This window comes from Taudactylus pleione, unplaced genomic scaffold (assembly GCF_031769625.1).
Source record: "Taudactylus pleione unplaced genomic scaffold, aTauple2 ptg000259l, whole genome shotgun sequence".
Classification (NCBI taxonomy): domain Eukaryota; kingdom Metazoa; phylum Chordata; class Amphibia; order Anura; family Myobatrachidae; genus Taudactylus; species Taudactylus pleione.
Genome location: NW_028284661.1, coordinates 9,351,377 through 9,363,010, shown reverse-complemented (window position 1 = coordinate 9,363,010; position 11,634 = coordinate 9,351,377).

Below are 11,634 nucleotides of genomic sequence, written 5' to 3'. Positions count from 1 at the left end.
TGTAAGGGTGACGGGGTTAAATGACGTGGTGGTAAAGGTTAATAGCAGGGGGTGATCGGACATGGTCTGGGGAGTTGCTGTGATGATAAGGGCGAAGTCGTGTATCAAATGGGTGTTATCTGGGTGTGCAAGGGTTAAGGGGTAACGTGGGGATGTAGGGGTAGTGAAGTGTGGTGGATGTGTGGGATGATGGCGCCGGGGGTTCAGCCGGTCGCACGGGGGGTGGCTGGTGGAGGGGAGTGCGGGTGGGTCGTGGTAGGTGGTGATGGGTGTGTGTGGTGTGCTGCGTTCCAGTGTGATTGTGTGTTAGTGTATGGACTCAACGGGTACTGTATATGTGTGTGTGTTGCACTTGTTGTGGTTGTGTGGTGTTGGAGGAGGATAACTGGACTGGGGGAATTCATTGGGAAATGAGGTTGTGGACAGTCATGCGGATACGGGGTGGTATATTGACATGTGGGTAAGTTGCTATAGTGCGGAGGTGGTTCTGGATGTTGCAGGTGTCACTGTCGAGTGGATGGGCTGGGGGGGGTGTTGGGGATGTAGCGGGTCGGTGCGGTAGTGAAGGGGGGCTGGTGACTGGGTGGTATGGTTGTGGGGACGTGTGTGTGTGTGATATGGGTGTCGAACGGGGGCTAAGTGTGGTTTTTGGGGTGTAAACGGCGTGTGAAGGGGGAGGGGTGCTGGAAGTGGGTCAGAAACAAGAGGAGGTGTGTGATATAGCAAGAGGAGGGGGGGGGGTTCGGGGGTATTATTTACTAATGACAGACTTGATCTCGTTGTCGATGTTCAGACCACTGGGTGCCAGGGTACGAAGTGTGATTATCCATTTGAGTTCTTCCTTGTTGAGTATTCTTGTGTGGTCCCCTCCTCTCCAGTTCCTTTGTATGTGTCTGATCCCTATGAATTGTAGACCAGTGATGTTGCTCTGGTGATGTTCGAGGAAGTGTACCGGTATGTTATGACTGTCTGCTTTGTTAATGATATTTCTGAGGTGTTCCTTGATTCTGGTATGTAATGGTCTGATGGTTCTCCCTACATACTGCTTGTTGCATGGGCACTGTATGAGGTAGATCACATTTTTAGTGTGACATGTGATGTGTTCCCGTATCTTGTAGGTTGTGCCCGTCTGTGTGGAGGTAAAGGATGTGGTGGGTTTTGTACTCCTATAGTTTAGATTGGTGCAATTGGAGCATGTCCCGCACCACATTCCCCCATCAATACACACACAGACCACAATAGACAGAGGTACACTGAAGGGAGGCTTTTACCACTGCGGGACATGCTCCAATTGCACCAATCTAAACTATAGGAGTACAAAACCCACCACATCCTTTACCTCCACACAGACGGGCACAACCTACAAGATACGGGAACACATCACATGCCACACTAAAAATGTGATCTACCTCATACAGTGCCCATGCAACAAGCAGTATGTAGGGAGAACCATCAGACCATTACATACCAGAATCAAGGAACACCTCAGAAATATCATTAACAAAGCAGACAGTCATAACATACCGGTACACTTCCTCGAACATCACCAGAGCCACATCACTGGTCTACAATTCATAGGGATCAGACACATACAAAGGAACTGGAGAGGAGGGGACCACACAAGAATACTCAACAAGGAAGAACTCAAATGGATAATCACACTTCGTACCCTGGCACCCAGTGGTCTGAACATCGACAACGAGATCAAGTCTGTCATTAGTAAATAATACCCCCGAACCCCCCCCCTCCTCTTGCTATATCACACACCTCCTCTCGTTTCTGACCCACTTCCAGCACCCCTCCCCCTTCACACGCCGTTTACACCCCAAAAACCACACTTAGCCCCCTTTCGACACCCATATCACACACACACACGTCCCCACAACCATACCACCCAGTCACCAGGCCCCCTTCACTACCGCACCGACCCGCTACATCCCCAACACCCCCCCCAGCCCATCCACTCGACAGTGACACCTGCACCATCCAGAACCACCTCCGCACTATAGCATCTTACCCACATGTCAATATACCACCCCGTATCCGCATGACTGTCCACAACCTCATTTCCCAATGAATTCCCCCAGTCCAGTTATCCTCCTCCAACACCACACAACCACACCAAGTGCAACACACACACATATACAGTACCCGTTGAGCCCATACACTAACACACAATCACACCGGAACGCAGCACACCACACACACCCATCACCACCTACCACGACCCACCCGCACTCCCCTCCACCAGCCACCCCCCGTGTGACCGGCTGAACCCCCGGTGCCATCATCCCACACATCCACCACACTTCACTACCCCTACATCCCCACGTTACCCCTTAACCCTTGCACACCCAGATAACACCCATTTGATACACGACTTCGCCATTATCATCACAGCAACTCCCCAGACCATGTCCGATCACCCCCTGCTATTAACCTTTACCACCACATCATTTAACCCCATCACCCTTACACACCCAGGCTACACCCAGTGGTCACATGACATCGCCCATATCGCCACACCAACTTTCCCTATCATGTCCGATCACCCTCTGTTATTAACCATTGCCACCACGCTACACTCCGATCCCCAGAGCGTCACCTCCCACAGACCTGCACACTCATCATTAAGCCCGCCCACACACCTGTCATTACCCTTTTCCATCCGGCAATATCCCATTGGCCTCCAACAACAGAACACCTCCAGATTGCCATCAACTCCTGACCACGACCAGTGCACACACACCTCCCCCCCATTGGCCAATTCCGTACACACCCACCTCCACACCAACCTTTAAAACACTGCTGCACCATGTAACAGTAACCTCCATGATTAAGGCACAGCCGAAACGCGTTGGAGACACACACCCACCATCACGTCCTGGAAACCTTCTTTCCTGCTGAAGAACCCCCCTGCTGTCCCAGCGACCGCTGATCACAAGGAGCTGCCAGCACCTCCGGCGAGCGGCACCCCCGCCTTGTGACCGTGACACGCCCGGCTCTCAGCCTCCCCGCCCCACATTGGGCGCCAACAGCCGCAGGAACCACGAGGAGCCGGCGATCACTGCACACACACGGCATCCCTCATCCGAACAGCCTCACCCGGCCGTCCCGCTGCACGACGTGGCACACACGCAGGTACCGGCCCGCATCCCAAACACGGAGACGCCGACCTGCCACAGCCTGCGCATCCAGCCAGGCTCCATCCACCATGCTGACCCACCCTGCCAGCGCAAACAAGACCAACTGTGCCACCATCACGGGGCACAGCCGCACCAGTAGCTGCAGCACAACAAGAACGGCCATCTAACCTGCCGCTGTATACCATCAGAGACTGCCGACCACCACCCCCAAATCGCAACGCCTACACAGGCACCTACCGGTAGGTAAGTTGTACAAATTGCGGGACGCCGCCACATCATCTATCCTTACCAGACTTCCACCTACACTGTGCCGGGCGTTAAGACTGTCGACCAAAGGTCCAGCAGGGACAACGTGCTGGTCCAGAACTGCACGGAAAAGGAGCCCCCTAAAAGGGTCTACCCACCTTCCCCCCCGTGCACCCATCCTGCTCTTCCCCCCACTGCTCCTGGGTCAATTACCCTCTAGTAGCATTGTGCCTACCTACCTTAAACCAATAAAATTACCTTGACCCAACACCACCGTCTACGTCTCTCTGTCATACAGATCACTCTTACCCAAGCACTTTACACACTGCCCCACCATATAGAGAGCGCGCCTTACCCAGCTTTTACAAGGCAGCCAATAAGTGTGGCAAAACTCAGTATTTCTACCCTATGTGGGTGGATCTCTCCTGCCCACACAGAATCTGCTGCTCACCAGTGCCATCTCTGCTAAGACTGCCACATAAAATTATATATATATATATATATATATATATATATATAAACAAAAGGTGAGAAAAAGCCCCATATAGTGTAGTAAGTAATGATGTGCGTCACACGCTGTATAGATATATGCATACTGTAGTAGCCCACTTTGTTATGCCTTGGGTTTAGGTGTCTTTTCCTTATGATTCATCAGGAATCCTCTATTCATATCATAATGCAAGGTGTCAGCTCCCGGTTATAGATAACAATGAAGGGAGAATAACACTCTCATAGTGCAGTATTTAAATTTTTTTTATCACATACACAGACAATAACACACATATCGAGATGGAAAATGACATTAATAAAATTTTCAATGGGCTTATCTGCTCAATGTAGCTGGTTATGAAGCTGGAGGTAGCTGTTCCCCAATGCATTTCGTCTCTTACGCAATTTGGCAGGACTTCTTCAGGAGGATGCATCAGGAGCTCTGATCTAGCTCTTATATAACCTTAAGAATTCAATTAGATTGGTAAATTATGTCCATAGCAGCGCTTCCGGTAGGTGCCGCCATTTTAGGTTACTAGCCGCATACGCAATATTTGCAATGGTCCCACGAGTTCAGTGGTAGTACACTGATCTTCTTGAACTCTGGTACTACCACGGTTATGAGTCACGCATGCGCCGGAGATACTCACATGAAAACCTTTGTGCCCTTCTAAGAGGATGAATCCTTTGATGTTATTACATCCACATTCTATCTGGGCTATTAAACTCCAGCCCATTTGGACTACAATCAGTATACCAACTATTGAGACTGAATGTCTGCATTTAGCGGCCGCCATGTTTATGGAGTCTCCTATACTATAATGGGAACTCCATTTTACCATGGACTCAGCAGGCTTACTCATAAGGAGCTATTGTATACATTCACAACATAAGAACAAATGCATGTGGTAATACAATTTCATTCAAAATATTTATAGTATCATTCTATTTTTATATATATAAATAAAACCATACATATAATATAATAATTCATCATTAGTAAAAAATCAGATTATGAAAAAAAAATGATATTAATATATATAAAATATTATTATGAATATATCACAATTAATTACACAACTATTTACATCAATTATTTTAAAACCATTATTTTACACTTATACAAGTGAAATAATTAATCAACAAGCAGATATAACATAAATTCAAATAAATACACTAATATATAAACATGTATATACATAACCATATATGTTTTAAAAAAATAAATAAAGAGGTCTAGTTCATAACAGACAATATAAAGTGCATCATTAAGGACAAGCGGTTCATAAAAAGGGTGTAATTTTATAAGACTCAATAAGTCCATACGGAGCCAAAGTATTTAACGTAAAAACCCAGTACATTTCCCTTTGGGATCATTTCTTTTCCCTATTGCCCCCTCTGTCACCCAGGAAAACATGTTCAATGGCTTTATATTGCAGGCCAGAGGGATCCGCACTGTGATGTTTAGTAAAGTGTTTAGGGATTGAATGGTTTTCCACCTTATTTTTTATGCCTCGAACATGTTCCTGGATTCTTAATTTAATGTTCTTTTTGTCTTGCCCATGTATTTTAAATGACATGGACATTCTATCACATATATAACCCAAGTGGTCATGCAATTCATGAGACTCTTAATGTTATAAATATTAGTATAATCATGATTGGAGAATTTTTTATTGATGTTGCTAACAAATTTGCACGTATTACAACTACTACATTTCTAAAAACCTTTTGTGCTTTTTATCCACTGTGCAGGTTTTGACTCCAAAGGTTTTAGGTTACTAGGCGAAAAGCAATTTTTCAAATTACTGGCTTTCCTAAAAGCCAGAAATGGTTTATCTGGAAGCACATTTCTAAGGAGGTTGTCGGTTTTTAAAACATCCCAATGTTTATTAAAAGTTATTTTAATCTCCTCCCTATGATTGAATTGTGTGACAAAATTTATTTTATTCTCATTTTCCGCTCTCCTTTTATAAAGCAGGAGGTCATAACGTTTCAACTCCTTTACTTTAGATGCAGCTTCATTAATGATCTCTTCTGGATATTCTCTTTCCCGAAATCTCTCTGAGTAGGTCTCCATCTGTTCTTCGAAAGTATTAGTAACACTGCAATTTCTGTGTAATCGGCAGAATTGGGAAAAGGGTATATTAGTTTTTCAACCTTTAGCATGTCCTCTCTTAAAGTGGACATAGCTATTTGTATCCACGGGTTTAATAAATTTCTGACTTACAATCCCTGTACTGTCACCTCTCGGAATCAGATCCAAATATTTAACTTCAAACTCACTAAATTTATGAGTAAAAGATAAATTATATTCATTAGACTTTAAAAGATCCATGAAGGATAGAAAATCTCCTTCTGTGCGTACCATATAATCATTATATCATCAATATACCTTGCATACAAAATTAAATGGTTTTTATAGGGATGTTCACCATAAATGTATTTCTGCTCCCAGCTCACCACATGGAGATTAGCAAAGCTGGCAGCAAAAACTATGTCCAAGGCCATGCCTTCGACTTGTAAATAAAATGTCTCCAAAAATCTAAAAAAGTTGTGGCTTAAAATGAATTTAATTAAAGTGCAAATAAAATATCTATGTTCATCACTAAGTGATTCATCTTTAACCAAAAACTCATGACAACTAGAAATTCCTACTTCATGTGGGATAGAGGTGTACAAGGATTGTACATCTACTGTTGCCCATTTTTAGTCATCATTCCACTGTACCTCCTTAAGTGTTAGTAAAATAGACGTAGTGTCTTTCACAAAAGATTTCAGGGTTCCTACATATTTGTTAAGAAATTTTTCTACATATTCTGAACAACCTGAAGTCAGGGAATCAATGCCTGCCACTATAGGACGTCCCTGTGGATCCACCAATGTCTTGTGGAATTTAGGCAAGTAGTAAAATGTTGGGATAACTGGGTTATTCTTAATTAGGAATTGATACTTATCCTTATTAATAATATCATGATGTAGGGCATTAACCAGTATTTTCTGAAGCTCTTCTACAAGTATATTAGGGGGATCTTGTTCTAATTTCCTATACGAGACTTGATTTTTGAGTAATCTGAAGGCCTCTTTAATGTAATCATCTTGATTCATTATCACTGAGGCTCCTCCTTTATCTGCCTGTTTGAAAATGAGTTGTTCATTGTTTTTCAGTTTTTTCAGAGCCTCCTTCTCAAAATTAGTTAAATTCAATTTTTGGGGGGCTTTATTACTTATATATATATATATATATATATATATATACATACATATATATATTAAAAACAAGACAGAGTGGGGTGCTCCATAGTGCATTAAAAGTTTATTATAAACACTCTAATTAAAAAGTGGTGCAAAGACTGCCTGAGGTGTGCTCATACCCAGTATATGTACGCTGTGGACTGGTTACCACATGGCATGAATTATAATACTCCAGGGCAATCACCAACCATCCTGAAGATCCAGGAACAAGCCTCATGTTGTGAACTGCAGTCAGGCTGTTACAGTGTGCTGGACCGTGGGGCATCAGGAAGGTGCATGGAAACACCTTAGGAGTCAGGATCTTGTCACTCAGGCCATGCCCTAACGTGTTTTGTCATATATTATATATATATATATGCTACTTGATAGATACTGCTGATATAGTTTTCATTACTGCTGCCGTTGCTGGTGGAGATTTATTACCTGTCTTTTTGTTCATCCATAGGCACTGGCACATATCTCTCACTGCTAAGTAATACTCTTGGCCTACATGAGTAATATGTCATCAGTGATATCTCCAATACTGTATGTCTTTACTAAGTGTAAAAGAGCCTTATGCATATGTTCCAATAACTGGAATACTTGTATTAATTAAAATCTCACTTGTATTAAGAATAACTTATTGGTGCTGACTCAACTCTCCATTTTAACTAACTGAACTCAGCTTTTTTTCTGAACCTGTGCCAGATACCACAATCATTACTTGTTCTTTACTTCACACTGAATAATATGCTAGTGCATATTGAGTCTAACTCTAACCAATGTTTTAGATACTCTGTGGGAAAGCCCAAGCTCACTTGTAGGGTACCCTAATAAAAGCCAGGCTGTACCATTAAGCCTGGTTCCCTGAATTTGTCAGTACTAACTGCTAATTGGTTGACATATATCTTATCACTTGTGTTGATTTTGGTGACACATTTTATTCTTTGGCTATACAAGAAAATTTTAGCTTCAAATAATTATTTTCAGGCTACCAAATGAAACACCATCTTTTTCGAGTGTGCAAGCAGATAGAATTTTCAGCTGCTCCGTAGGCACCATTTTCATGATTAAATAATCTAATTTTCTGTTATTATATAACTTCATAACAGTTTTAAAATTATGATTGTGGAAAAAAAACTTGTGATAAGAGTTAAAAGAGAAAAGTTGCATTCTATTTATGATTTTCAAGCTGCATACAAGTTGTGCCAAGATTGAAACAGTCTTGCATTTTGGATTAAACAAATATGAATCATTTTTTTTATACAAAATCATTCATCTATCAATTTACCTAATTAACATATTTGCATTTCAGAGCCAGACATGAAAACATGTTGTAATGTTTCTTTATGAAGATCATAATATTATGAAAAGGCAGTTTTGCTAAGGTTCAAAAACAATTCAGGCTACAGGTGGTTGTAATAAGCAAATAGCTAGATGTCCACATTAGTCATACATAGAGATGTCCAAATTATGACTGGCCTGCTTTTGGCCTATGTAGACAACACATAAATTCCTCTCCTTTCTGAAAGATATAACTGTGCCTCTTTTTTAAACAATGATTCTAGTATTCAATTACTGTACCTTAATTAACTGAACCTGTAATGCATAAGATGAGACAAGGTTAGAATAGAAAACACTCCAGTTGCAATATATACAGTACATCACAACTTATCTATAAAAAGGAATGGCTTTTAATTTTTGTTCAGTAAAAAATAATTCCCATTACATTCTTATGCAGTCAGGAATCTAACACAAGAGTGTAATTTATTATATTAATTTATGTAAAAAAACAATTGGTAAACTAATATTTATAAGAAAGTCATCTTTTTAATTGTAAAATAAACACAATATAATATCAGAAAATATTTACTAGGGCATTTGTAGTTGAATTGTTTAGTTTAATCAGAAAAACTCAGAAAGTGCTAGCAAAGGAAGTATACAACTAATATGGAACAATAATGACACAGACACAGAATTGTAAACACCACACTTATATTACCATTATATACCAATGCAGTGTAGCCAAAACTTCTGTTTACTGTAAATCATGGTGCATTAAATTAGAGGTGACCGGTTTGGTTTTGCTGAAAACTGAGCACACCCAAACTTTGGGGTCATGAGTCAAATTACTTTAGGGTTCTGGATAAAACCAAGTCCCAACTTGGGTCTACTCGCAGCACCTGAAATCAAATCTCAAATCTGGATCTTGCATGTTTTGGATTACATTAGTCCCTTCTGTGATTTCAGGTACTATGAATTGGTCAAAATTGACTGGAAATGATTGTTATTGATGTTAATAATACTATAGGAATAAAAACAGGTCCAAGTTACATGATTTTAGCTGTTTGTTTTATAAATTTTTAAAGAAATCTAAAACCAAAACCAAAACATGTGAGGGTGGTTTTTCTAAAATCAAAAGACAGTGATGATTTAGAACCAAAAACAAAACATGGGGGTATGTGCAGTGCACACGCGTACATTAAACCAGAAGGGTACAAGCTGAGGGACAACAAGTCAGGCCCCAGAAATTTTTAAGGGTACACTGAGTCAAAGAGCTAGAGCAATGGTACACAGAAACTTGGGGTCCCAGAGAAATAGCACATAAACACCTGGAGAACCAGTATAATGACACACTCACAATTGGGGTCTCAGCTTAAAAAGATCGAGCATCACTTATATAAACTGATATTATTGAACTGCTTGCAAGGGTGACTAGGGGCTCTATTTATTAACATTATTTTTACTAAAATAAAGTGAAAAAGGGTGTTTTCACACCCTTTTCACATTATTTTTGTTTCACCAAAAATTACTAAATGGCAATTGGAGTAGACTTCGTAATATTCTACTCTAAGGCCTAATTATCACATATTTTTAGTAAGCAGATCGCATTTCCCATAATTGTATTAGGAAATGTGATCTGCCTGAGATTTACTAAACATAAATTGTGAAAAAAATCCCGGGGGAATCTGTGAGAATAATGCCAACTGGAGGTGGCGTTATCCAGGCTTTCCCCTGGTTACAGGACTCCTGCTCTGCTCTAACAGGCAGAGCAGTGCCCTGAGCTGGCCCCAGTGATCAGCTTTGAGGTCTTAGCAAGCTGACCACTACTAAAAAAAATATTTAAAAAAAAATGTACCTGAGTCCAGGGCTGGTGATCGTTGCTCCAATGATGTACTCTGTGGCTCCAGTCAGCTGGTCTCTCATCCTGCACTTCGACCAGTCAGCTGGGGATGAAGTACTATTGGTGTCGTCCCCCAGGAGTGGTAGTGGCTCATATATCTAACAATCCATTATATGTAATTTCAGTATATGCAGAACAGTTAATTTAAATGCCAAAGTCCATACTACTGGTACTCTTTTATACAAACACACACACATACACACACAGACTGTAAAAATAGGGTGGCAAAGTGATGGGTGGTGACTGGGAATGTAAAAATGTGAGTCAGATGGGAGTATTATGAAAGTATCACAGGTGTGTCAGTGAAAGTGACTGCATTCTCGGACGCAGTCCCACAGTCACAAAAGCCATGTTCAGATGGAGAAACTGCACCTAAGTGTCCATGGTGCACACGATGGAGCACCAATGGTGGCATGTGGAAAATGACCGGCATGTTATAGAATACAGATTATTTAAAGTGGGTGTTTCAGGGCTTGCTCAGTCAGATTCAGGCTAGTGCACCAGGGAAGGGCTGATACTAGCAGTTGCATATTATCACAGCAGTGACACCAACAACAGACGCGAGAGCAAATGCAGCAGCATCCACCTCTGAATCAGCCCCAAATACAGATAGCTCAGTGTAGAATTGTAATAATAGTAAATTAATACTAAACTAGAGTTTGGTATTAGTATCAGAACAGGGGCGTATTTATAATGGGTGCAGGGTGTGTGCACCGCACACCCCGCACCCATATTATACTTACCGCTCCAGAGTCCCACGTCGGCGTCTGTGTCTGCACTGTAAAAATGGCTGGAAAATGGCCGCCGCAACCATTTTCCCATTCCAGCCATTTTCCCAGTGTTTGCGCATGCGCACTACAGGGAAAATGGCCACCATGGCCATTTTCTTGGTGACCTGTGCATGCACTATAGACTCTGGGCACACTCTAGTGGCCAGAGTCTATAAGAGTGGCACTGGCCGCACACCGCTCTGTGTGCTGCTGGCCACCAGATGGAGAGTAGGGGGCCTGTGACATAAACTGCACACAGGCCCCCTCCTCTCTAGAAATGCCCCTGTATCAGAGTAACCAATAAGTTGACTAAATAACAATGTAAAACAAGAACTGAAGTGAGACAGGAGACAAGGATCAGCAAAGCCAAATGTCAAGGCAGGCAACAAAGATCAATGGTGATGAACACAGCTAAAATTAGAGGACATGGTGTTCAATCATGATCAAAGTCTACACAAAAAAGCCAGCTTTAAGCACTCAAGAAATAGTACAGCATGTAAACCTGTAATAGGCAGTAACACTTAGTTATAACATAGGGGCTGATTCAGTTCTGTACACAGTCCTG